Raw genomic sequence first — 24,857 nt, 5'->3', positions numbered from 1 at the left:
AGAGGAGCGGGGCGAAGGAACGAAGAAGCTTTTTACTGGTGTGTTCGTATCCATTTCTGCATAATGGAGGTTTTGTCTCTTGGTACAAGGACATATGTTGTTATTCTTTACGATTTGTGATTCACGATACCCTTACAAATTACGGCACTGGGTGTAATGCACTATAGTAAAATCTCGTTCTGATACGAGTGTTCGTTACAGAAATAGGTATTGCCCAAAACGTGCTTGCACTGTCTCTGAAACCCATAGTGAGTATGCTGCTTAGTTGTCAATCAAGTTTTTTGTAATCAAGTATTTTTTACAAGCTAGCTATTGAATAAATTTGTATTTTTCTCAATCAAACATATGCCCCTCAATGTAACTTTCCTCTAACTTTTACGACTTTCTGGTCATTGCAAATTCGGCTCCATAATTTCTTATAGTGCGAAAACAGAGGCGCATCGACCGAAAACGATTGCGTCACACTACGGCGATAATCCGGCAGTAAAACATCTTCATATATCCAAAAAGTAAATAATAAAGATATATATGCGCATTACGATTATACCAATTACATGAAAAGCTGATAATCTGCATGAATAACTGGTAAACTGTTCTGCAAGAAAGTTGAGTAAAGCATTATTTACAATAGGTACGAAAGTCAAGATGTCGTGACGTCATAATAGTACAGGACTTAAAAGAACGTTCTAATTCCAAAAAATAATTACTTAAATTTAAGTCAGAATCGAGTTACTTTTTCAATAACGAATATTTTCAAATTAATCATCATAAATATGGGTATTATTTTATTTATGGACATTAATAATGTAGCGTATTTTAACTTAGTTCACTATGTTAAGGAAGTGATAACAAAACACTTCTTCTCAATACATTATTGTCGCTAATGCATACTTACAGAGAAAAAAAAAAAATTAAGTTTTTACCGTCGAATTTTTCCTAAGTCGGGAGAGGTGTTTCCTCTACGGTAATGTTTACTTTTAATGAGCCCTCTAACTTACTTTCTTACGCAAACAAAGCAGTTCCATTACTCATTATTGGCGCCGAGAGGTGTGACATTGTTATGACGTCATGGGTTTCATAACCAATTACGAACGACTTTAGTGGAAAATGACAATTTGTCCAAAATTGCATTTTTCCTAACTATACAAACCTGAGGTCCTTTTACAATAGGAAGGTACTAGCGGCAGCTGGATAGGGTCGTAAGCTTTCGAACAAGGGTTCGGTAGTTAACTGCTTGTCCGACAGGCGCGCGCGCGCAGCGACTGGTAGGTTAAACAAATCACTTTTGCTTTTGGCCCAATTGCAAAAACAAAACTGCAGAGTGAGGGGTGGCATGAGGTGGGGCTATGTGTAAAAGGACCTCAGGTTTGTATAGTTAGGAAAAATGCAATTTTGGACAAATTGTCATTTGTTTCCGACACGGCATACAACCTTCGGTCCTTTTACAATAGGAAGACTCACTTCTTGGTGGGTGGTGGAATCTGAGTCTTTTGTGAACAGACTGGTGTTCGCCCAACCTTGGCAGCCTCCTGGTCGTAAGCGAAGGGGAGGGATCCAAGCCTCTGTCCGATTGATCGGGGTGTGCACCGCAGGATCAATGGTCAGACCTCTGGACCGAGTACTAAGAGAGGGGCATGCGCATCTCTTCGTACCAGCAATGCAAGAACTTGTTCCTGTACAGGAGCAAATATAAAGTCATGGGTTTGACTCTTGTAGGCATCCACTTCCCCCCCTTGTAGAAGGAAGTGGTGGATATTCTGCTCCTATCCCTAGTGAAAGGGATAGGATGGGGCTCTGTCATATAGCTCACCGGCATCTCGTCCTTATCCAGCAGGGTAATGACCGTATCCCTCTACCCACAGGTAGAGGGGTAGAAAAAGATAGAAAGAGAAGCCAGTCACTTTCTCATTCACTATCTATTCATACAGTTCACTACCAGGACTCGATGCTGTTCAGCCTGCTAGGGTCTGGGTTAGCTACACAACGTGTTGAGCAGCCACCACGGGTCCTAAGGAAAACGATCCAAGGACCTGTGGGCAATATCCAAAAGGTAGAAGGAGTGCCAGTGGTCTGGTTGTACCAGACCCCTGCCTTCAGCCTGCGCCACGGAGAAGTTCTTGTGTAACTCGAGGGAGTGTACTTCTAGGTCATCTTGGTGCTGACGAAGAGTCTTCAACACTCCGCCTGTGATGTCGAGTTTCTTCAGAAAGCGTGGTCGTGCTTTCACAGGACAAAGCAGCATCTCCTTCGCATCGAAGGCGGTGAAGTCCATTAGGGAGGGGACTGTGAAGGACTCTAACCGATCGTCAGGAACGAAGGGTTTCAGAGTCTTCGCTACGAATTCGGTACGAAATCGAGCGTCACGAATCCCCATCCCCTGGATGCTTGACTTCGCAGGCAAAGTCATGCAATTACCTCAGAGGAAAAGAAGGGAATTGTCGTATGACCTATCCCTCTTCTCGACTTCGTGATGTCCTGTACCCATACTGGTCTATCCGTCTGCAGCGAAGTTGTTGTTCTCGGTAGTGGATAGGACACCGACACTCAATGTTGGGTGTCGATGGTATGGGTACTGTGACAAGCCGTTAGGACGAAGAAAAGATTGTTATGGAACAACCGAACTAAGTCCACAGCGAAGTTCGTAACAGACTTGGGCGCTCTGACAGCTGCCTACTGACTGCGTTCGGTAGGAGGCAAGTTTGTCCAAGCACCCGAGCAAGTCACGTGACCTTCGCCTTAAAGGGTTATGCCAAGAGACTAAACAAATAATTTGTTTCGTCACACCGATGCCAGAAGGCAAGGTGATGACTCTCTTAAATGCATGTGCCCAACAGGCGAAGTCAATTGCCTTCTAGAGACCGAGGTCCCTTGATGGCAAGATATCTCATAGTATAGTTGATTCTCGGGTAAGGAGAAACAACACTATGTGACGTTGTTGAAGACGAAGGTGTACAGAAATGCAACCTACGTCTTCACAGCTGAACCGAGAGAAGGATCTCAAGATTCTGAACCTGTGCTACAAAGACTGAGAACGCTAACCGCTATTGATTGCTGTCCGGTGAGGATCGTAGTTGCAATAAAAGCGGAGCGCTTCCAGTAATGAAGACAGGGACTACTGCCTGAAGAACTGCTTCTCATGGGCTGAACATTTTGGAAGTAGAGCTGTCAGGTCGGAGAGTAGGCGATGTCTTCTGACATATCTGTTAATTCGGGGCGAGCAATGAATTGCACACCTACGAATACGAGATATTTTGAAGACAAACTCAGATGTCTGCAAAAATCATTCGCATTATCGCAGTGCGATGCAGCGGTTGACTAGTACAGACTTCTGTTACCGTGCGGTAAACAGAAAGATGAAAGAGTCCAAGAGATATCTCTGTTGAAAATTCTCGCAATGTCGAAGGCGATGAAATCGAGCGTCACAGCAGTAGATGGTCCTTCATTATTGCGAGAATCCCCGTTAATCAGAGGACCTAAGTCCATGATGTTGGGCAGAGATACGTTCGGTAGTCAATCCAACCAGGGGAGAGAGAGACGTAACCGACCGTGCATCTCCGAGACCTAGCTGATACTGAGCCGCTATCAGGCAGTTCAATACGCAGTAGCTCTCGGTGACTCGTCATCCTGAGTTGCCAGGTAATCCATTATTCCACGAAGGAATGCGTTCGGCTAGAACCATCGAGCATAAAGAATACGCTCGAGCAATTATATTTAACCGAAACGGATTTCGGTAAATACAAAAGCTGATTTGGTTGTTGTCATGACAATACCAAGTATCTAAAATCGAAACTGATAACTGCTGGGAGGTTGCAGGCAACCCCGAGTTGCAGTTCAATTAAGATACAATTCGTCTCGGTCACAAAACCGTAGAGTTAACTACGGTATGCGCCTACCCCACGGACAATTCAACTGTTAAAGAATCATGTCGCGAGGGTATATACGTAGTATATTTGTAGGTTCTGTACCACGACCTCCATCCTAAATTTCTTTTCCCCTCGAGGAATGAGAATAAGGATTGGAGATCGACCGCCTTCGTTCTCTAGTCAAGAGAGTGAAGGGAAGAATCTTTCCCAAGGAAAGCTTCAATGGTGAACAGAATACCGAAGACGATAGTTCAAGCCAACTGGAAGTTCCCGTCCGTTCTTCTCTATTCCAGGTTAAGCGCCTACTGTGAGATACTCTTCTTTCAGCAGCAGTCTTCTTCAAATGCTAGAAATTACAGGAATTCGAGCATAAGCGAGGTTCCCTCCCGATTATCGTGTAACAATTATCGGGGGGATTCTCGCTCACTTTGGACCGTGGTCTCGCCTGAGTGTTTTGGGAGATCGTAAAGAACTCGAACACTCTGAGTGCGCTAGAAATTCCGTAGAATTCTAAGCACTCTGCGAAACCCCCCACCGAATTCGTCAGATGATATCGGCTGGTGGTCCTCTCGATTCCCGTAGAATCGAGATCTAGCAGTTGGAGAAGAAAAGGAGCAGCCATCGCCTTACGGCGATGGCCTCTCAGAGCCTGGGAAAACGTATCGTCAGGAGAAAACGTTTTCCCGAGGAGGGTTACGAACTCATACTGTAGGTAAGTGTCTGCCGCCACTGTGAACGTCGTCTGGGTGGGGTTGATCGACACCTGACAGTAGAGAGCCGATACCGCTCCGACTCATTCCAGTCCTCGTCGAGGTCGAAACCTCAGGAGGACCGAAGGGGTATTTAAATACGGTGTCCGAAGACACGTATAAACGCCTCTGTCGCAGTAGAGGAGGTGAAGTAGCTTGTTCGACCGTCCAGAACTGAGAGAGCCTTCTTGTCCGGAGACGAGAGACTACCTGGTTTCAACACAGTCGGCAAGCTCCGATCGCTGCCGACCCACCGTCGATTTGGGTTCCCTCTCGGGCCCCAAAACGACTCGAGCCGAGACGTGGCTCTGCTGGTGGGAGCGGCGATCCTTCCCCGAGGTCATTGTGCTGACGAATCAGCGCCGTAACCTCGGCAAAGTTCCTCTGGATCTCGGAAGTCACCGCATCTTGCAGAGTGGGACGTTAGCCCTTTTCGAACAAGAGCATTCCGAGAACCTTCCTCCTAAGAAGGGGGAACAGCGACAGCCCTCTCGGTCTTCCCCATCCACTTGCGCATACGTCCTGGTCGGTCCAAGAACCGTGCCTGGCACGTAGGGCGTCGTGGTGGGATCATGAGGGGCGCACCCCTCACGATCACTCCTCAATACCTCGCTCCTCCCGGTGTAACCCGAGGAGGTTGAAGGTACGGGAGAGGCAGACCTGACGCTCCCTCGTCGCTCGCTGGCAGAACCAGCAGGCTTGGAGGGCTGCAGGCGATCGTCAACCCGGGGTGACGATCGAGCTGCAGGCCTGGTCGAACCGTCTCGCTGTGGAGAACGGCTGGACTGAGCACAGCGGCCCCGATCTCGAGTGTCAGAAGAGCTGGTGCTGGTTGCCGTTCCCGATCGCTCTCTGTGAGAGCGACGGTCAGGCGACCTGCAGGCTCCACTGTCGCAGTGAGACCGGTGCTTGTCCTCACGGCACGTCACGTCGCTGGTTCCAGCCGTGGCTGGCACCGGCGAACGGGAGGACCTCTTCCCAGCCTCAGCCCGTGGTCGGTCGTGGACCGTCACGTCCCCGGGTAGCCAGCTGTTCACCGCGAGAGTGAGAGCTGGTCTGGTGAGAGTCGCATGAGCGGCTGTCACCAGTCTTCCGCCCCGTGCCGTGAACCTGACGCTGAGCGGACTCAGAGGTCTGGTTCCTGGCTGCACGGTCGCTGGTAGGCGACCGTACACTCGGTACCTCCCGCGAACGAGAGGCCGAGACGGACCCTGATGCAGTGGCAGAACCACTGACACCAGGCGAGGAAGTACCGGTGTTAGCCGGTACCCCTCTGGTCCCCGTAGTCTTCTTCCTTGCGGAAGAAGAGACGGGCCCCGCTCCCGAAGGAGCAGGAGGACCAGCGGAAGGAACCCTCCCGTCCCACCGAGGTGAGACGGGTCCCGAGAAGCTCCCGAGGGAGACTTCTTAGGAGGGAGGAGGCGACCTTCTTCTTCCTCGGCTGTAAAGCCTTAGAAGTCGAAGGGGAAGAGGCGGCGGCCGACGACGATGAAGAAGATGAAGACGACGACTACGACACCTTCCTCCTCTTCTTCGTCAGCTTCCTCAGGACAGACGTAAGATCTGCTATCCAGGGCGGAGCCGGGGCTGCTGTAGCCGAAGCCACAGGGCCCGGACGCACCTGTACAGACAGACCAAAGTCTGGGGTAGTACCACCACGAACAGGGACGACATCAGCAGGTATGGGCATCCAGGAACAGCAGGCACGTCCAGCCCATCATCGGTAGGGACAGCCAGCGCAGCAACGGCAGGAACAGCCAGCGCAGCAACGGCAGGGCCAGCCAGCGCAGCAACTGCATGGACAGTCAGCCCAGAATCGGCAGGTACGGCAGGCAGCACCGGAACCGGCAGGTCCAGGGTCGAGTTCTAGGGCAGCGGAAGTGGTGGTCGCTGCAGCGCGGCAACCACGAGCGGCGGCGGCACGCCCCCCTCTCGGTACGGCGAACGGCACTTCACAGCGGCTGTAGGCAAGACTGTTACCACGTGAGGCGAGTACACCAGGTGAGGAGGGACGTCGTCACCTGGTTGCGTGGTCACCACTCCATGGGTGACCGCAGTAGGCCCAGACATAGAACCGCAGCCCCTGGACACCAGCACGCTCTGCAATTGGAAGGACGCCCATACCTCACCAAGGTCCACCCTCGTGGCAGTAGCACCTGCGGAAATAATAGTAGTAGCGATTAATGGGGGGAAATCCCCTCGTGCGGGGGTTTGATCCCTCCCGAACGAGTGGACGACCCCTAATACAATTGTACATCGGGCACCGAGCGCCCTCCCCCGCGCTCGACGGATCGGGCGAGGAGAAGAACGCCGATAACCTCCCCCCCCCCAAGGGGAAGAGTCATCTGTGGGAACTGAGCGGGGGGGGTCTCGTTCCCCACCCCCGCACAGTCCCCATGTACCCAACAACAAAATAAGAGCCCTAGAGCATCGTGCCATCGGCACGAATACAAGGCATAAGGATCAATTCCCTGACTGAGCGGAACTGAACCAAATAAAATTGATGCAATCAATAATAAGGAACAAAATGAAAATGCATCTTGCAAAACGATTCACTTCACAATGAATAAGGGCTCGGATCGAGCGCATTTTGCGCCCTCGGTACCGACGCGAAAGGGTGAAAGTTTCATTCTTACCTTTTATGGATCAAGGTTTCTGGAAACCTTGATCCATATGAAATGATGCAATCAACAAATATATGAAAATGAAAAGACTACTGCGCTTGCGATTTCACTTCATACAAATAAAAAGGGGAAGGATCAATTCCCGTGAATAGCGGAACATTGATCCAGTCAACAATGCAATCTCAATAAAAAAATGAAAATGAAAAAGAACTGCACTTGCGATTTCACTTCATTTAAATTAAAAAGGGGGGAAGGATCAATCTCCGGGCAAGCTCGGAAACTGATCCAAAATGAGTATTGCTACAATAAAAAATCAATATATGAAATGAAAAAAGAATACTGTACTTGCGATTCCACTTTTCATACTTAATAAGTTTCCGTGCCGAGCGCATTCGTTGCGGGCAACGGGCATACAGTTCAAAAAACAAAAAAAATTATAAATGAAAAGAGCACTTACTTCCGATTTTCATCTACACATTTCAACCCAATATACGCTCGGAGCGAGCGCTCCCGCCCTCGGCACGAGCATACACAATACGAGGATCATTCTGGGAAAATGAATTCCCGCATTACGCCCTTTCAGTCCCGGCACTCGGGTAATCGGAGGCGTTGTGAACCAAGACCTTTAATTCACAATTGAATTCAATGAAATGATTGTACTTACAATTCAGTTTCACTAGATACATAGAAAAAGAAAAACACAATCATGCGAAAGCAGACGTACGATGAAGCGGGCAGAGAGTCGATGATACACGTCCACAGCGCCAGCAGGCCGAAAGCAAAAAGTGATTTGTTTACCTACCAGGCGCGCGCGCGCGCGCCTGTCGGACAAGCAGTTTTAACTACCGACCCCTTGTTCGAAAGCTTAGCGACCTATCCAGCTTTGCCGCTAGTACCTTCCTATTGTAAAAAGGACCCGAAGGTTTGTATGCCGTGTCGGAACAAACTAAGTTTCACTAGCATTTCAGCGGAGTAATAAAGTTACCTGTCCAGTGTCCCAGTGGTATCCTTGTTTGACTAAATACTCGAATAATGAAGCAAAAACCGGCATTTTGTCTTCCTGTAGGTATGGCATAGGTAGTGGCTGCCCTTCTGGCATTAATTTTGACAGACCTTTGATTTCCTACCGATTGTTTGCAGTGCAATGTGGGTTTACAGTGATTTTATCATTATTTGTTTTTTTTTTTTTTTCTAGTGTTGGTAAAGAAGTTGTGATTGAATGTGCTCAAAGACATAATTTAATTCTAAAGCAAAAAAATACCAAATTTGTAACTAATTTGTATTTTTTCATAACTAACAAACCTGAGGGTCTAACATTAGGATTTACTAGCGCCAAGCTGGAAACCGGTAGAATTAAAATTACACTTGTGAGATCCGGGACTAATGGCGGGATCTATACCAGGTCACGGGGCCTGTATACCCAGAATGCCCACGGCTACCTGTGACCCATCAGTTTATATTTCTAACCCAGTTTAGACTGCTAGAGGGGTGGTTCGAGGTGGGCCTTTAACTGTTAAGACCCTCAGGTTTGTTAGTTATGAAAATGACATTGTTATGATAAAATAAAGTTTCATACATACTTACCTGGCAGTATATACATAGCTATAGACTCCCCGTCGTTCCCCGACAGAATTTCAAATTTCGCTGGCACTCGCTACAATAGGTCAGGTGATCTACCGCCCTGCTCTGGGTGGCAGGGCTAGGAACTATTCCCGTTTTTCTAATCATATTCTCTCTTCCACCTGTCTCCTGCGGGGAGGCTGGGTGGGTCTTCAATTGTATATATCTGCCAGGTAGTATGTATGAAAACTTTATTGTATCATAACAATGTCATTTTTTCTACATTCAACTTACCTGTCAGATATATACATAGCTGATTGGACACCCTTTGGTGGAGGGCAAGAGACAGCTAACTAACTGACTAGACAGGTAAACAACATATGTTGTAGGTATAATAAACCTTAGTTCCTACCTTATTAGATGGAAGACTCGTGGCTACTGGCCTAGGAGTCTGCTTCATCTCAAGAACCTTAGCGAGATAGTGATCTGTGGCCAAGAATTCTTGTGGATCTGTCGATGGGGTTTCTTCCACTTACTCGACAGAATCCTAAATGGCGTTTGTCAATGGGAGCACATCCGCTTATATGACAACACGCACTAATTTAAGGAGCACACTCCAACAATCCCGATCACCCGATCCTAACCCGTGTTAGTTCTAAGATTGCTAGAGTTATCCCCAAACTCTTTGCAACAACCACAACTCGAATACCATACATACAAAAATAACAAATTTTTGTGTACCCCTCTAAATAGTCAGATGTCACTCGATTTTTCAATAAAAGAGAAGTGAAGGCCCGCCTGTGCACAACTGACACTCCCATCAACCGAAAACCCATAACACATCCGACAAAGAGGGTTTTTTTTACGTACATAATTTTAAGGATTGGTGCTTTCTCCTTTACCCAGAACCGTCTGTGCTGACACAACGGACTAACGAAAAGCATTTATCATACGTAACTCGTACGTCTTTTAAATAATGGGATGCAAACACAGCATCTCCAATAAGTTGTAAATCCAAAATGTTCTTTAGTGACATATTTCTTTGGAACGCCACGAGGTTGCGATTGCTCTAACTTCGTGGGCTCCCACTCTTAGGAGATTAACGAATCATCTGGACACTTCTTTATGAGCTTCTGTGATAACCACTTCACAAAGAAGGCTAATGCCTCTTGGACATTGCTCTCTTGGGGTCTTTCACTGAGCACCAAAGACTTTTCTGCGAACCCCCCAACTGCTTTGTCTTCCTGTCCAGATAAAATTTTTTAGAGCTCTAACTGGGCACAGGGATCTTTCTGCCTCTCTGCCCACCAAGCTAGAAAGTCCTTTAACTTCGAAGCTCCTGGGCCAGGATTCGAAGGTTTTTTCATTTTTGGCCAGAAAAAGGGACTGAATGAACAAATTGCTGAGTCTCCTTTTGAAGCCAACTCTTGATTCAAGGGCGTGCAACTCACTTTTTGATTCTTTTTGCCGTTGCAAGAGACATCAGAAACAACACTTTCTCGTGATATTACGGAACGAAGCAGTGTGAAGTGGTTCGAATTCATCTGATGAAAGAAAATTAAGAACTACATCTAAGTTCCAGCTTGGAACCTTAGGTTCGCGTGATTTAGATGTTTAGAATGAACGATGAGGTCGTGCAAATCCTTGTCATTCGTTAGATCTAATCCTCTGTTTTCTAAAGACTGCTGAGGAGCATATCCCTGTACCCCTCAATAGTTGGTACCGAGAGATGCGACTTTTGTCTAAGAAACAGAAGAAATCTGCAATTTCGGTCACAGAGGTACTGGAAGAGGACAGCTTCTTCGACCTACACCAGTTTCTGAAACTTCCCACTTCGATTGGTACACTCGTCTCGTAGATGATCTGCGGGCTCTAGCAATTGCATTTGCTGCCTGGCGAGAAAAACCCTCTCGCTCTGACGAGTCTTTCGATAGTCGAAAGGCAGTCAGAGCACAAGAGCGGGTAGATTTTTGATGGTACCTCTCGAAGTGGGGTTGTTTGAGCAGATCTATTCTGTTTGGAAGAGATCTGGGGAAGCCACTGTCCATTCCATCACTCTGAACCAGATTTGAGCTGGCCAATACGGAGCGAATCAGAGTCATCTTGGTTCCTTCGGATACCACGAATTTTCTGACTACTTCCCCAGAATCTTGAACGGGGGAAAAGCGTAAAACGTAACTATCCTTACCAGTCCAGGAGAAAGGCGTCTGTTTGCATAAAGCTCGGGGGATCCTCCACCAGGGCACAAATGATCTATCCTGGTTTGGAGAGGAATGTGGCGAAAAGATCTATTTGAGGCTTCCCCAAAGGCGCCACAGGCCTCTGACAGACTTCTGAGTGGAGTGTCCATTCTGTGGGAAGGACCTGAATCTCCTGCTCAGTCTGTCCGCTCTCACATTCCTCTCCCCTTGAACCCAAACCTTGTTTAAAGAAGAATTACCTTCTTTGGTTCGCCCAAATCAGTGATCCCGTGCCAGCTCGTACAGAGCAAAAGAGTGCATCCCTCCTTGCTCTTGACATAAGCCAGAGCTTTGTCGTATGTCCGAATTTATCTGCACGACTTTGCCTCTGACTAAGTGTTCGAAGCTCTTTAGCGCCCAGGTGAATTGCTAAGAGCTCTTTGCAATTTATGTGCCATGACAACCTGTTCTGCCGACCAGGTGCCTGACACTTCTCTGGGGTCCCAATGTTGCACCCCAGCCCGCCTCCGAGGCGTCTGAAAACATGTCAGGCTTGGGTTCCGTACTTGCAGGGACACTCCTTTGTTTTCTTTAGTGGAAGCAACCACCACTTCAATGATGTTTTATTCTTCCGATATTGGAAAACGTATCGATACTGACCTGTCTTCCAACTCCAACTTCTTCTTAGGAAGAACTGAAGCGGTCGAAGATGTAATCTCCCAGGAGAAAGAACTGTTCGAGCGAGGAAAGGGTTCCCAGAAGGCTCAGCCATTCCCTCGCCGAAAGTGCGCTCTTTCTCTAGAAAGTTCGATACTGTGGCACAGCCTTTCTTTAGTCTCTCTTGCGATGGAAAAGCTCGAAAAACCCGCCGATAATCCCTCTGAATCCCCAGATAAACCACGTTCTGGCTGGGGATCATCTGAGACTTCTCGAGGTTCAAGATCAGTCCCAAAGACTTTGTCAACTCCAGTGTTATTAACAGGTCCTCCAAACACTGCTTTTGAGACCTGGCTCTGATGAGCCAGTCGTCCAGGTACATTGAGACATTTATCCCTTTCAAGTGTAGGTGTCTCGCTACATTTTTCATTACGTCTGTGAAGACTTGAGGAGCCGTGGACAGGCCGAAACACAGGGCCCTGAAACTGATAATTTCTTTGCCTTCGAACATAAATCGAAGGTACTTCCTCGACGAATGGTGGATCGGGATGTGGAAGTATGCGTCCTGGAAGGTCTATGGACACCACCAATCCCCTTGCCGTAGTTCTGCAAGGACTGGGGAGGCAGGACGTTTCCATGCTGAACTTCTGTTTTTGTTCGACAAATTTGTTCAGCGCAACTTACGTCGAGTACCGGTCTCATCCCCCAAGGCTTTTGTTTACAAGAAACAAGCGGTTGTAAAACCCCGGGGAGTTGCAATCCAGTACAAGTTTCTATTGCCCTTTTTTCCCACATCTGTTCCACCATTTTGACGAAAGAGTGTCCGTCATCATCTGTCCCTGTATCTGGCGGACAATTCCCTCGGAGATGTTGTCAAGGGAGGAATGTCCTTGAATGGGATGGCGATACCCCTTCTTGATAATCGCATCGTCCAAAGTGTGGCTCCTAAGTCTTCCCAGGCTTTCGAAAACAAAATACTGTAGCCCTGGCTCCTACGGTGTCTGGGAGGACAGAACTCTTCACTTCCCTTTCTTAAGGCACGGAAGGAAGACCTGCCCCTCTTATCGGTTGACTTCCTTCTGGCGATCGGGTCTAGTTGGAAGACCTCCTCGAAAGGGCTGTTCTGAGCTGGGCGAGCATCACTTTCTTCTCCTCCCACTAGCCCACAGGCCTACTCTTCCTTGATGATTTTCTAAGGAGATCCTGGGTGGCCTTTTCCTTTCCAAGAGAGAATGCGCGATGTCCTTCACAACTGCGAGGGAAAAGGTGTTCAGAGAGAGGCGCAAACAATAAGGCGGCTCTCTGCGAATGAGAGACGGCCTTAGTGAGGAAAGCACTGTGCACCGCTCTTTTCTTTAAACTCCTGCACCATATCGAGCATCCCTCAGCTGATCCATCCTGAACAGCCTTATCAATGCAGGGCTAGGATGCAATTCAGGGTTTCTGGGTCGAGTTGTTTCATTTTCTTGAGATTTCTTGGCCAGAAACCCAAGGGACCAATCTAAGAGTTTAAAAACTTCTAAGGTGTGAAATAGACCCTTGATGAGGTGGGTCCGTTTCCGAAAGCCCCCAATGTAACCTTCGCTGCATTTCAGGCGTGCCTTCTAGACGAATTTCCACCAAACTCGAGAAATCTGATTCGGCTGAACGGACAGAGACAATCCCAATATCCTCTCCCGTTTCGTACCAAATTCCTCTCCTCCCTGTAAGTTTTGGCGGGGAGGCTACAAAAGACCGTCCTTCCCTAACTCCTTCTTCTTCTTGAACAGGAGTCAAGAGATTGTAGCGCTCTCCTCATAGAAATGGCAGCTTCATTTTTAAGGAAAGAGGAAGACTTGAGTGTTTTTCGTGCTCGAAAACTGCGAACGTGGTGAAGGGGGAGCAGCTGGTGTCAAGAGTCTCCATATTCTCCAACAGAAGGGAACGAAAGGACTTTATAATTAGAAGATCCTTCCTTCATTTCGTCCTCCGATGCATCTTCTGGGTTAAGAGGCTCGGAAGGAGAAGGCTCTCTCCTTTCTACTGACTCTTCTCTTACTCTCTTCCGAGTGTCAGGTTCATACGCGGAATGCGCCTGGTGTACAGCAGGAGTATCTCGCCTGGGAGGAGTAGCGTGCTTGGGAATCCTCCTGGCGCCTGCAGGCGCAAAGCGCCTCGAATACTCCTGGCTTTCAGCAGGCGCCTGGCGCCTGGCAGGCGCATTTTCATCAGGCGCCTGGGCGCCTGGCAGGCGCATTTTCATCAGGCGCCTGGCGCCTGGCAGGCGCAAAGCGCCTCGAATACTCCTGGCTTTCAGCAGGCGCCTGGCGCCTCGTAGGCGCATTATGTTCATAATACTCCTGGCGCGTGGTAGGAGTATAAGTTTCCGCATTACTCCTGGCGCCTGGGAGGAGTATAAGCTTCGTACATCTCCTGGCGCCGGGAGGAGTATGGCCCTTTATTAGGCGCATTTTGTTCAGAATACTCCTGCGTTTGGTAGGAGTATTAAGTTCCGAATACTCCTGGCGTCTGGGAGGAGTATAATCTTCGGAATACCCCCGTGCCTGGGAGGAGTATTAGTTCAGAATACTCCTGGTGCTTGGGAGGAGTATCCGTCTGATGTTTAGTAGGCGCTTTCGTCTTATAGTGCTCTACTCCTAACAGGATCTTCTTCTTCATCCAGCTCTTGGCGCTTGATTGAAGATCTTGAATGTTGTCCTGGCTCGTTACGCCTACTCGGAGTTTGGCTTCTGGTTGGCGCCCTACTCTTGTACAGGAGTAGCTTCCTTCCTACTTCTCGCCTGCCTAGCGCACCGCCCCCCCCACCCCCAGAGATGGCCGCCTGTGCGACAACTCCCCTGAGGATGCGTCGCGCCTGGCAGGAGATAGTTCTTTAGATCTTTTTAATAGGAAGCCTATCATCCTTCTTACGAGTAGGCTCCTTATAACGAGTTCCTACTAGCAAGGCTATTGCTCTTGCATATTTTTCAAAATTTTCTTGGTTGAGGAATCTTCCGAATTAGGAGAGGGAGATCTGTAAGGCGCTCTAGGATCTCCTCCAGTCCAGAGTCTGACTGTATCTCTCGCCCTCTTTACTACCGAAGGCGCTCCTCCTTCCGAGAAGCGCTCGGGACTCGAATTGATCTCATGTTCAGCAGCGCCTGGCGCCTGGCAGCTCTTGCATACTCCTCTTCAAAGGACGGGAAAGATTCGACTCCTTCCACCCTCTTCTCGGAGAAGGCGAACTCGACGACGAAAAGCACTCTCGTAGGACCCTCTTATAGGCGGTCTTTAGCAGTCGATACGATCGATTCTGCCGAAGGGACGCCTGATCGTTGGGGATTCTCCACAACGCCCCGTACGGCTTTCGACCTTTCCTTCTCCTCCGGGCCAGGGAGCTTGGAAGAGGTCTAGGCCTGGGAGCGTCGCAGAGACGACCAGACGCCCCTCCACTACACTGGGGACACTAATATCACTGCCACATTCACTTTCCTTACCTTCCAATGCTGCGACTTTTTCCTGCTTTTCTGAAGGGAAGCTCTAAGTTCTGCTATTTCCGAAGCCGAACTAGAGGGATTAGCCATTTTGTGAACGGGCTGAAACAGAATGGTCATATCATCATAGGAAGAAAGCTACAGAGCTGAAAAGTTAAATCATGAGAGGCAGACCTTCTATGGGTTTTTTCTTCCTCTCTCTATCTCTCTCTAACTTCTTCAAGTAAGAAGTTAGATTCTTCCACTCTTGTGCACTCAGATTCTCACACTCATTACACGTATTCTCAATTGAACATTCAACCATTCTACACCCTCTACAACTAGTGTGAGGATCTACCGAAGCTTTCGGAATCCTCACCTTACAGCCCTCATTCACACACACTCTGAAACTAACACTAGAATCAGCATATTCACAAAATCCAAAAACCAAGTCCAAAAAACAGTCCACGATAGCGAATGCCAAACAACGATCCAAGTACGTCACAAATCAGCGAGAGATGATCAAAAGCTTGCGAAAAACGAATTCTAGTCAGGAGGAAGTAACAACAATGTTGATACAGCCGGCGACAGAGAGAATATGATTAGAAAAACGGGAATAGTTCCTAGCCCTGCCACCCAGAGCAGGGCGGTAGATCACCTGACCTACCTGTAGCGAGTGCCGCGAAATTTGAAATTCTGTCGGGTGAACGACGGAGTCTATAGCTATGTATATATCTGACAGGTAAGTTGAATGTATGAAAATACAAATTAGTTACAAATTTGGTATTTGTTCATACACGAAACAAACCTTCGGTCTTAACATTAGGATAGACTTACTATTGGGAGGGAGGTAAGTCTCTACAACTGACTGGAAGTTGCCACCTTATCCATTTCCGAATATATAGGGAAATTCTAGAGAATGGACAATGAACCTAGGACCAAAGATATAAGCGGATCTATTGGTTTCCTCCACTGGGTGTAGATACCATTCTACTGTTTACTCTTGTCCCTTGCGACTGGATCCACCTGTCACCCCTCTTTCCTTATTATCCAGAGGGTGTTGTGCTACTGAAAAAGTATATCATCAGCTAAGATAGCTTCACAGTATGGCTGACCATCTCACCTGCATCTAGTCCGTTCCAGCACATGACGGTACTCTCCTTCATATTGCCCGTAGTTAAAGGAAGTAGGAAGAAAGTAGTAAAGAAAAAAGACCAGTCATCCCATTCATTCTACTTTCATACCTTCATCTTAGACTAGACGCAAACTGACCCGCCAGGGGCACTGGATGAACTATATCACTTGTTGGGCCGCCACCACTGGACCCAAGGAAAAGGTGTCCAAGGATCTATGGGCAACATCTTTCAAATAAAATGAGGTGAAAGTTGTTTGGCGCTTCCACACGCCAGCTTTCAGAATTTTATCCACAGACATGTTCTTCTTAAATGCTAGGGAAGCACTCACACCCCTGATGTCATGAGCTCTAGCTCCACCTGGCTATCTGACCCTCTGTCTTCTGCAGTATAAGCATTTCTGATTGTCTCCCTTAGCCAAAATGATATTGTATTCTTGGACACTTCCTTCTTGTTCCGTCCTGTACTACGAACAACCTCTGGCACCCCGGCCTGAGGTTCCTTGTTTCTCTTTAAGTACTCCCTTAGTGCCCTGACGGGGCACAGGAGCATTTCAGCTTTGTCGTTGTCTACAAAGTCTGCCAAGGAAGGTATGGTAAAGGAGTCGAATCTGCCGTCTACTATTGTTGGATTTTGGGTCTTTGCCACGAATTCTGGGTGACAAACTCACACAACCATTGATCTCCAACCTCTCGAGTGCTTTATGAGATATGAGAGGCCATGTAGCTCCCCCACTTTGGTTGAAGCCAGGGCCAATAAGAAGACTGTCTTCAGGGTCAGGCTCCTATCCGTGGACTGCCTTAGTGGTTCGTAAGGGGTTTTGTCAGACTACTCAGTACCTTGGTCAGATCCCAATCTGGGGTTTTTAGCTCCGTTTGGTGGGCATGACTGTTCAAAGCTCCTCATCAGCATGGCCAACTCCCATGAAGACGATATGTCCACTCCTTTCATTCGTAAGACTGAGGCTAGAGCAGCCCTGTACCCCTTCACTGCAGATACAGACATATGTTTTTCTGTTCTGAGATATATCAGAAAGTCTGCTAACTGCTGAATAGTGGTACCGAGTGGAGACACGTTCCCCCTACGACACCAATCACAGTATGCTGACCACTTCCCTTGGTATACTGTCGCAGATGATTTTCTGATATACCTGCCATCTGAGTTGCTGCTTTCTGCGAAAACCCTCGCTCTCGGAGGAGATACTTGACAGTCTCCACCCGTGAAGCGATAGGGACTTCACCGACTGGTGTACCTCTCCACGTGAGGCTGACACAGAAGGTTGCTCCATGGAGGTAACTCTCTTGGCACATCTACTAGGAGTTCCAGTAGGTCTGGAAACCACTCTGCTTTCGGCCATAACGGGGCTACCAGGGTCATCTTGAGGTTCTGAGACCGCATTACCCTGTTCAGAACCTGACGGAATTAGACAAAATGGAGGAAAATGCGTACACGTCCAGATTGTCCCCAGGGGTGTTTGTTAGCGCATCTTCTGCTGCTGCCTCTGCGTCCGGGACTACTGAACAATACACTTCCAACTTTTTTGTTGTACCTGGTTGCGAATAGGTCTATGATCGGTCCTTCCCACAACATGAGCATCCTGTCCACTACCTGTTGGTGTAGGGACCACTCCGTTCCCAGAATCTGATCCCTGCGGCTCAACTTGTCGGCCACTATGTTTCTTTTTCCCGGAAATATACCTGGCCTTGATGTCTACCAGGTTCTCTATAGCCCCACTGGTGAAGTTGAACTGTCATCACATGTAACTGCCGAGAAACTAGGCCTCCTTGCTTGTTTATATAAGCTACTACTGTGGTGTTGTCTGACATCAATACCACCGAGTGTCCCTTTACTCTCTCCCTGAATTCTTGTAGAGCAGGAAAGCATGCTTTCAACTCCAGCACGTTTATATGGAGTTCTCTGTCCTTGCAACTCCATTTTGCTGACACCATCAACTCCTCCATATGGGCTCCCCAGCCTTCTAGTGATGCATCCGAGAACAGCAAGAGGTCTGGGGAGGATTGTTGAAGGGGGACACACTGTCAGATTGTCGTCGTCCACCCGCCCCACCACAGCAAGTCTTTCCTCACTTCTGCCGACAAGGGAATTTGCTCGTACGGGTGATCTCTGTTGGTGACCAAAACTCCTTCATCATCTCCATTGTAGGGACCGAAGGTGTAGCCTTCCTTGTGGTACTAGCTTCTCCAGGGAGGTTAGGATTCCCAGCACCACCTGCCACTGTCTTGCTGGCTGTGTCTGCTTTCCCAGAAAGGCATTCACCACTTGTTTTGCATTTCTGTACTCTTTGGTCTGTCGGGAATACTTTGGCTTGTGTTGTGTCTATCACCATTCCCAGATATTCCAAACGTTGACTTGGATCCAGCTGCGACTTCTGCTGATTCACCACAAATACCTAGGCTGTGACAAAGCTGCAGGAGGGCCGCCCTGTCCCTGAGTAATTTCTCCCTGGACTTTGCTATCACCAGCCAATCGTCCAGATATCTTATCAGCCTGATCCCCTGAGCGTGCGCCCATGCCGACACGAGGGTGAACACTCTTGTAAAAACTTGAGGAGACGTTGTCAATCCGAAGCACAGGACCTTGAACTCGAAAGCTTTCCCTGCAACGACTGAAGCGGAGAAATTTCCTTGAAGACTGATGGACTGGTATCTGAAAGTATGCTTCCTTTAAGATCGACTGTCAGCATAAAGTCTCCGATTCTGAACTGCTTGTAGAAACGTTTTCGGAGTTTCCATCTTGAAACTGGTTTTCCTTATACAGATTCAGCGTTGACAGGTCTATTACTGTCCTCCACTCCCCGTTGGCTTTGGGTACCAGGAAAATCCTGCTGTAGAAGCCTTTTGTCGGACTGCATACTTGTTGCACAGCTCCTTTTTCCATCATCTCTTCACTTCGTCCTGCAGAATAGTGGCCTTCTGAGATTTGTGGGCATAAGTGACGTGGGGTAATGGTTGATCTGTCAGGGGCGGGGTTACCTCGAACGGAATCAAATACCCGATCCTGAGAACATCCACCACCCACTGCTCTGCCCCTAGTTCCTGCCACACACTTCCAGTGATTTGCCAGCAACCCCCCACTGGTGTGGCCGAGTGATGGGAGGCGCCCATCCTATCTTCTTGAGCCTCTCCCCCTTCCCCTATTGCCCTTCCTCTGTTGTTTCTATTGTGAAAGGGCCGATGAGTTATCCTCTTTGGGGAAGAGGGTCTTGTGACTCTATTAGGGATGCTATGTCTCACTGGTCTTTCGAGAACATCTGCTGTTGTCTTCCTCCAAAGGAATAGTTTGACTGTTAGAGGTTTTCCCTAACTGCCTGTTGCACCAACCTATCGTTAGTGTCCATCCTTCTTCTATCTATCGCTTCTTCCAGTATGACCTCTGGCAACAGTAGTTGCGATTCCAAGATATCCCCATTCCTCATTGGCTAACAGGGAATCCAAATCCACATTGCGGCTTAGTCTAGCCAATGCTGCATCTCTCCTCATTAGCAGGATATTTGCCCAAACATTGGCACTTACGTTTGTCAGGTACGCAATCGCCTTGGACCCTGACTGTAGTAATCTAATGAACAATGGTTCATCTACTACTTTCCTTGTTGCTTCCGAGGATGCAATTTTCGCCACTGCTGTTGACCAAAGGTCTACCACCAGGACGCAGCCTGAAAGACAGAAGAAGCTGTTGCTTCTAACGTGGCAGCCTCTTGGTACGTCATCGAAGGGCACTCCATTTTAACCTGATCCAAGGTTAATCCAGGCCTTAACCTTACAACATTAGGTTCATTTGTCTAGACAGCAAAGGGACCTTCGTGTCGTATATATTCCTTTGCTTTATCATTGGAGGGGGAATAAATTTAAATGAATCTATTAGATCTTAAGGAATTATCCCTCCCTGCAATCTTTGCGTTTACGTGTTGCAAGACCGATTCCGCATGACTCGAACAAGGCAATTCATACGACACCTTGGTATCCCTCTTTAGTCCAAACGCCATGTCAATTCCAGGAGGAAGCATACTGGCCGGTGTTTCTGTCTTCTCCGAAAGGCTATTGAATTGACGAATCAAATCAATAACCTCTGCATACGAGGCCAGAAACTCTTGGTTTTCTCCTTCCTCCGGCTCTAGTGTACCACTCTCCGTCACGAGAGATGTTGTCTCGCCTCTATCTTCTGACAGACGGCCCGGAATTCCACGGCCACGGCCTTTCTTTTGATCTTTGCTGGCCGCTGTTGGCTCGATCCCAGATAGTCAGCAGGGGAACGAGAACGTCTCACACTTTCTCTGCTCACGGATCTAGAGCGAGAATCTCGTCTAGATCTCCAAGATGAAGGCTCCCTTAAGACAGAGGTAAGTTCGTCTTTATTAGCATTGGCATCGTTTTCGAGCGTCGGCGAGCCCGGCCTCGGCCTTCTATCCAGACGGACACTGCCTTCCACGAACGTATCCGCCGAGGTTGCCAACTCTCTATTTTTTGTACTTTTAATAGGAGCCTTATCGTCCTTCGTACGTATTTTGAACGGCTTACGGGCGAAACTGGATCTGCATTCCATCCTCTGCTGCACCTTTCGCGCCAACCGTCGATTTTACCAGAGGTATCGCAGTTTTTGCGATCCGAACTGGCAACTCCGCCTCGGCCGCTAGCTCGCCGGCCGTCACCTCTCTCGCTGTTCGGACTCTTGCGAACGGCTTCGTCTGGCAACCTTGTGCTTAATAGCCACTGATTTTCCGACCTTCTTGCTGACTTGGAAATGACAGTTTCCGTCCGAAGGAGAGGAAGAATTGATTCTTCTCTCTTGGCCCGAGGATCCGCTAGGAACTCCCGAATCCTCCTCCAACGCTTGACTGGCGCTCGCACGTGACGTTTATCGGACTTAGCGATGACGCCGAACTAGAGGAAGAAGACGAATAGAAGGCGAAATCACACTTTTTCTTTTTGTCTCTCTTATTCATTCTCTCCTCTATATCCTGTAACTTCTGCATTACAGTTTGCATTGACGGATCAGAAGGCGTATTAGCGTCTGGGTGCAGCGAAAAAGGCCGAGAATCGGTCTGTGACGTCATCACGCCTGCCATCTCAGATGTGACGTATGTTTGTGACGTCATCGCTCTCGTAGGGAGAGAGACTGAGAGGTTTCTGCTGGTAACCGCACGTTTGCTGCCAAATTACCTCCCACGTTCTGCATCGCTGTAAATACTGAGTGGGATGGAGAAGCAGCGGCATTAATTCCCATAAATTGCAAGCCCGGGGGATGAGGAACATCAGCGCTGCCGGACCCTGCTGGAACCGTGACGTCATATAATGCGCAAGCAGACCATCCAAGGTTGGTACGCCTGGTAGGCCTAGCGCTGACCACGTACCATCTAACCTATGCGCTTGCCGTAGCAGGAGCCTGGAACAAAGATGGCGGATCTCCCCCTCTACTTGCTGGGAACAAAGGAGAGTGCAAATTATTCATAAAATTACCCAAGGCCCCCCCCTCCTGACGTTTCCGATACAGAACCGCTAGGAGAAACCGAAGGGGTATGAGACAATTCAAAAGCAGGTGGAGAAACATATGGAGCAGCCTGGTTTATTACCGATACAAAAGAAGCCGGTAAGTTTGGTCATCCAAAGATGGCGTCACCCCCTTTCTTTTGTATTGGCTTTTCCCATAGAACTTCTTCCACTGTTCCACGACCAACCGCGACAAACAGAACACGGATTAGTAACCGTACATACGTTTTCCCTGCACCTACTACACGTTGGATGAGGATCCGTCGACACCGAGGTTAGGAACCTAGAACAAGGGAAGCCACTGACTCCTGGGCATTTCCTTTGTCTCCTCTTCGAAGCGGTAGACGATCCCGATGTTGAGGCAAAATTCTCCATCATACCACGTATACACTCTTACCACACACTGATCACACTTGGAGAAAGAAAAGGAATGAAAAAATAAAAAATGAAATGGTATAAAGAACGGGCAAACTGAAAAACCGCTTTAAATGAGATAGACAGTAACATGTCTTATCTTAAAGGCGGTAGGAAAATAACTGATGGGTCACAGGTAGCCGTGGGCATTCTGGGTATACATGCCCCGTGACCTGGTATAGATGCCATTAGTCCCTGGATCTCACAAGTGTAATTTTAATTCTACCGGTTTCCAGCTTGGCGCTAGTAAATCCTAATGTTAAGACCGAAGGTTTGTTTCGTGTATGAACAAACTGCGAGTGTTGTGGAGGAGCTATTTGTCGGATCGACTACAACAGGAACACCTTTAGATGTGATCGCTCTGTAGGGACGAAAGGACGTCGGCGTAAGCGATGCGACACCCAAATCCATCCACCACGGTAAGTAGCCTTACTGTAACCCTTGTGGCTAGCGTGCGCAGCGCAACATTACCTCTTGCCAGAACATGTCGGGCTTGCCAAAAATTGTTAAATATGCAGATAAGGCGCGAAGCGCCGTTCCGCCACGGCCTTACTGACAGCGCACACAAATCGATCGTCGCGGATATGTAGTCGCTCCCTACTTTGTTTGTTGTTGTTTTGGTATTGCCGCCATATTGGTTTTGGTGTTCTTCCGCCGATTTCAGTCGGCAGTTGAGTGCTCCAGGGATAGGTCCATTTTTATATGTTTGAGTGTTATATTTAGGTTTTTTTCCCCCATTTTGCCTTGTTTTTACCTACTTTGTCTCCCCCACCCAAAACCTCGCTTCCCAAGGAGGTTCCCCCAGATTGTTATCTATATGGGGAGGGGTGGTGGAAGGATAAGTATTCATTTGCGATGGAAATAAACCTCAAAATCATTCAAATCACATCATAATACAACAGAAAAACCTATACCTATTTTATGTTGAAAGCAATTAATGTCCATAAGTAAAATAATACCTAAATATGTAAAATATTGATGTTTTAGGTACTATTTATTTAAAAAATTATTGAAGTGCACTCTTTGTCGTCATCTTCTACAAAACAGTTGTTTACTCGGTGAGGAAAAGTTTTCAGATTGTTGTGATAAAAGTGCCCCAGCGTCTGTGGGTACAAGTGGTGTGCGGATTTATCACAGGAAATGGTTAGTTTATTGACACAAGCGACTCTGTAAACATCGAGATGGCATCAATCTTCTAAATACCTCGAGTTGTAATGCGTTTTGGTGAGATTTGCACTATGTTTGAGACCCTTTTCACTACCCTCTGTTTAAATCTTAAAATTTGGCCTTAATTTCTAACTTTGGAGAAAATACTTACTTCGAAAGGAAAGTAGAGGTCTTTAGCTCCGTTTCTCACCAACAACAAGTCGCAACTGATGCCCATCTCCGATGTCAGGACGCGTTATAATGTACTTTTTTGGGGGTTGTACACGCTGATCGTACATGGTCCACTCTGGACCCTACGGTTTTTTACCCTAGGTAGCCTACTTTCTCAGTGCAGAGCTCTTCTTTAGAATGACCTAAAACATCCTGAACAGACTACCTAGGATGAATGTGAGCTTTTGAAGTGCAAACACTCTCAAGGTTTAACGTAAAATATGACCATTCAGACATCTCATCATAAGTAGGTAGGTAGTACACGCCTAGGGTCTGTTACGGTCTGCGGGTCAGACCTAGGGAGAGCCTCCATCAAGATGGATTGGGTTAGCTAGCCTATGGGGCACCTCTGTCGAGACCTACAGAGGAAAACTGGCGGCCGAGGGCGACGTTCCCTCGGGGACATGACGACAACAGCCTCCGACACAGAACAGTGGAGGCTCTCCCGCTCGAACCATCTACTACCTACTACTGTGACCTCCACAGGCCATTCCACCTCAATCACGGCCGTATGTGATCGCAACGGAGTCCCCGTTTCATGAGGGCACAGCGCAGGAGCTGGGGAAAGGGCACCCCACTCGTGTGTGTAGCAGCTGTCGGTAAAAATAGTAGTAGTACTACCTATTGCAATGTCACCACAACATCATACCTAGCTACTAATGGCGACCGAACTCGACGAGACAACTTGAAACTGAAGGCCACTGCCGTCAGGAGTCGCCTACGAATAACGAGTTCCTGCTCGAAACACGATGTAGACGTCTTGTAAATTTGATAACAATGTAAACACTGACTCAGAAGCAAACATATCATAGGGTAACACTTACGGAAAGGTGACAAGCGACAGACTACGCATAGACGTCGGATGTTGCCGACAACGACTGAGTGAACAGCGTTGCCATTTCACCTTTCCCGCAACATTTTGGTCAGATGCCAAAAAAATTAGCTAGATTTCAGTGACATTTAGATAATGTTGTCTCAGGTATGCTAATTATTACTCTGCTGTATCTAAACTATTATTAGACTTGCAATCGTCATATTCTTGTATTTTAATGTAGATTTTAAGCATTTCTGGCTCTCGTTCAGTTAGTAAATGAGTACTTTAAAAGATGGCGGACCTTAATAATTACCCAAGGTTTCGTTAGGTTGAGTTTTGTTGGTTAAGTCATTTGATAACGGAACGAACGTCAGCAACGTGCACAGTCTACATCTAATTAAAACATGGGAAAATTATACTCTCAAGTCCAAAATGCGCTCATGGTTTAAAGTAAAATTTTGCCTATTTTGCCAAGCGCAAATCCCGTGCTGGCGTAAGACCATCTTAATAACAACAAAGAAAATGCTAAA

At 47.7% G+C, this 24,857-nt stretch overlaps 1 protein-coding gene across 1 annotated transcript in view; it reads right to left on the bottom strand.

The window, feature by feature from the left end:
* The window catches only part of LOC135200235 (DNA-directed RNA polymerase II subunit RPB1-like), a gene marked incomplete at its 3' end in the record, with an annotated part of 87,865 nt that extends 63,448 nt beyond the window's left edge, over positions 1-24,417 (bottom strand). Inside the window, 1 exon segment of the mRNA XM_064228675.1 lies at positions 24,338-24,417.
* Between the last annotated feature and the right edge of the window lie 440 nt (positions 24,418-24,857).

The sequence above is a fragment of the Macrobrachium nipponense genome, chromosome 26 (assembly GCF_015104395.2).
Source record: "Macrobrachium nipponense isolate FS-2020 chromosome 26, ASM1510439v2, whole genome shotgun sequence".
In the NCBI taxonomy this organism is placed as follows: Eukaryota; Metazoa; Arthropoda; class Malacostraca; order Decapoda; family Palaemonidae; genus Macrobrachium; species Macrobrachium nipponense.
The sequence above is the reverse complement of the archived record's forward strand: the minus strand, read 5'-3'. Positions and strand labels throughout refer to the sequence as shown.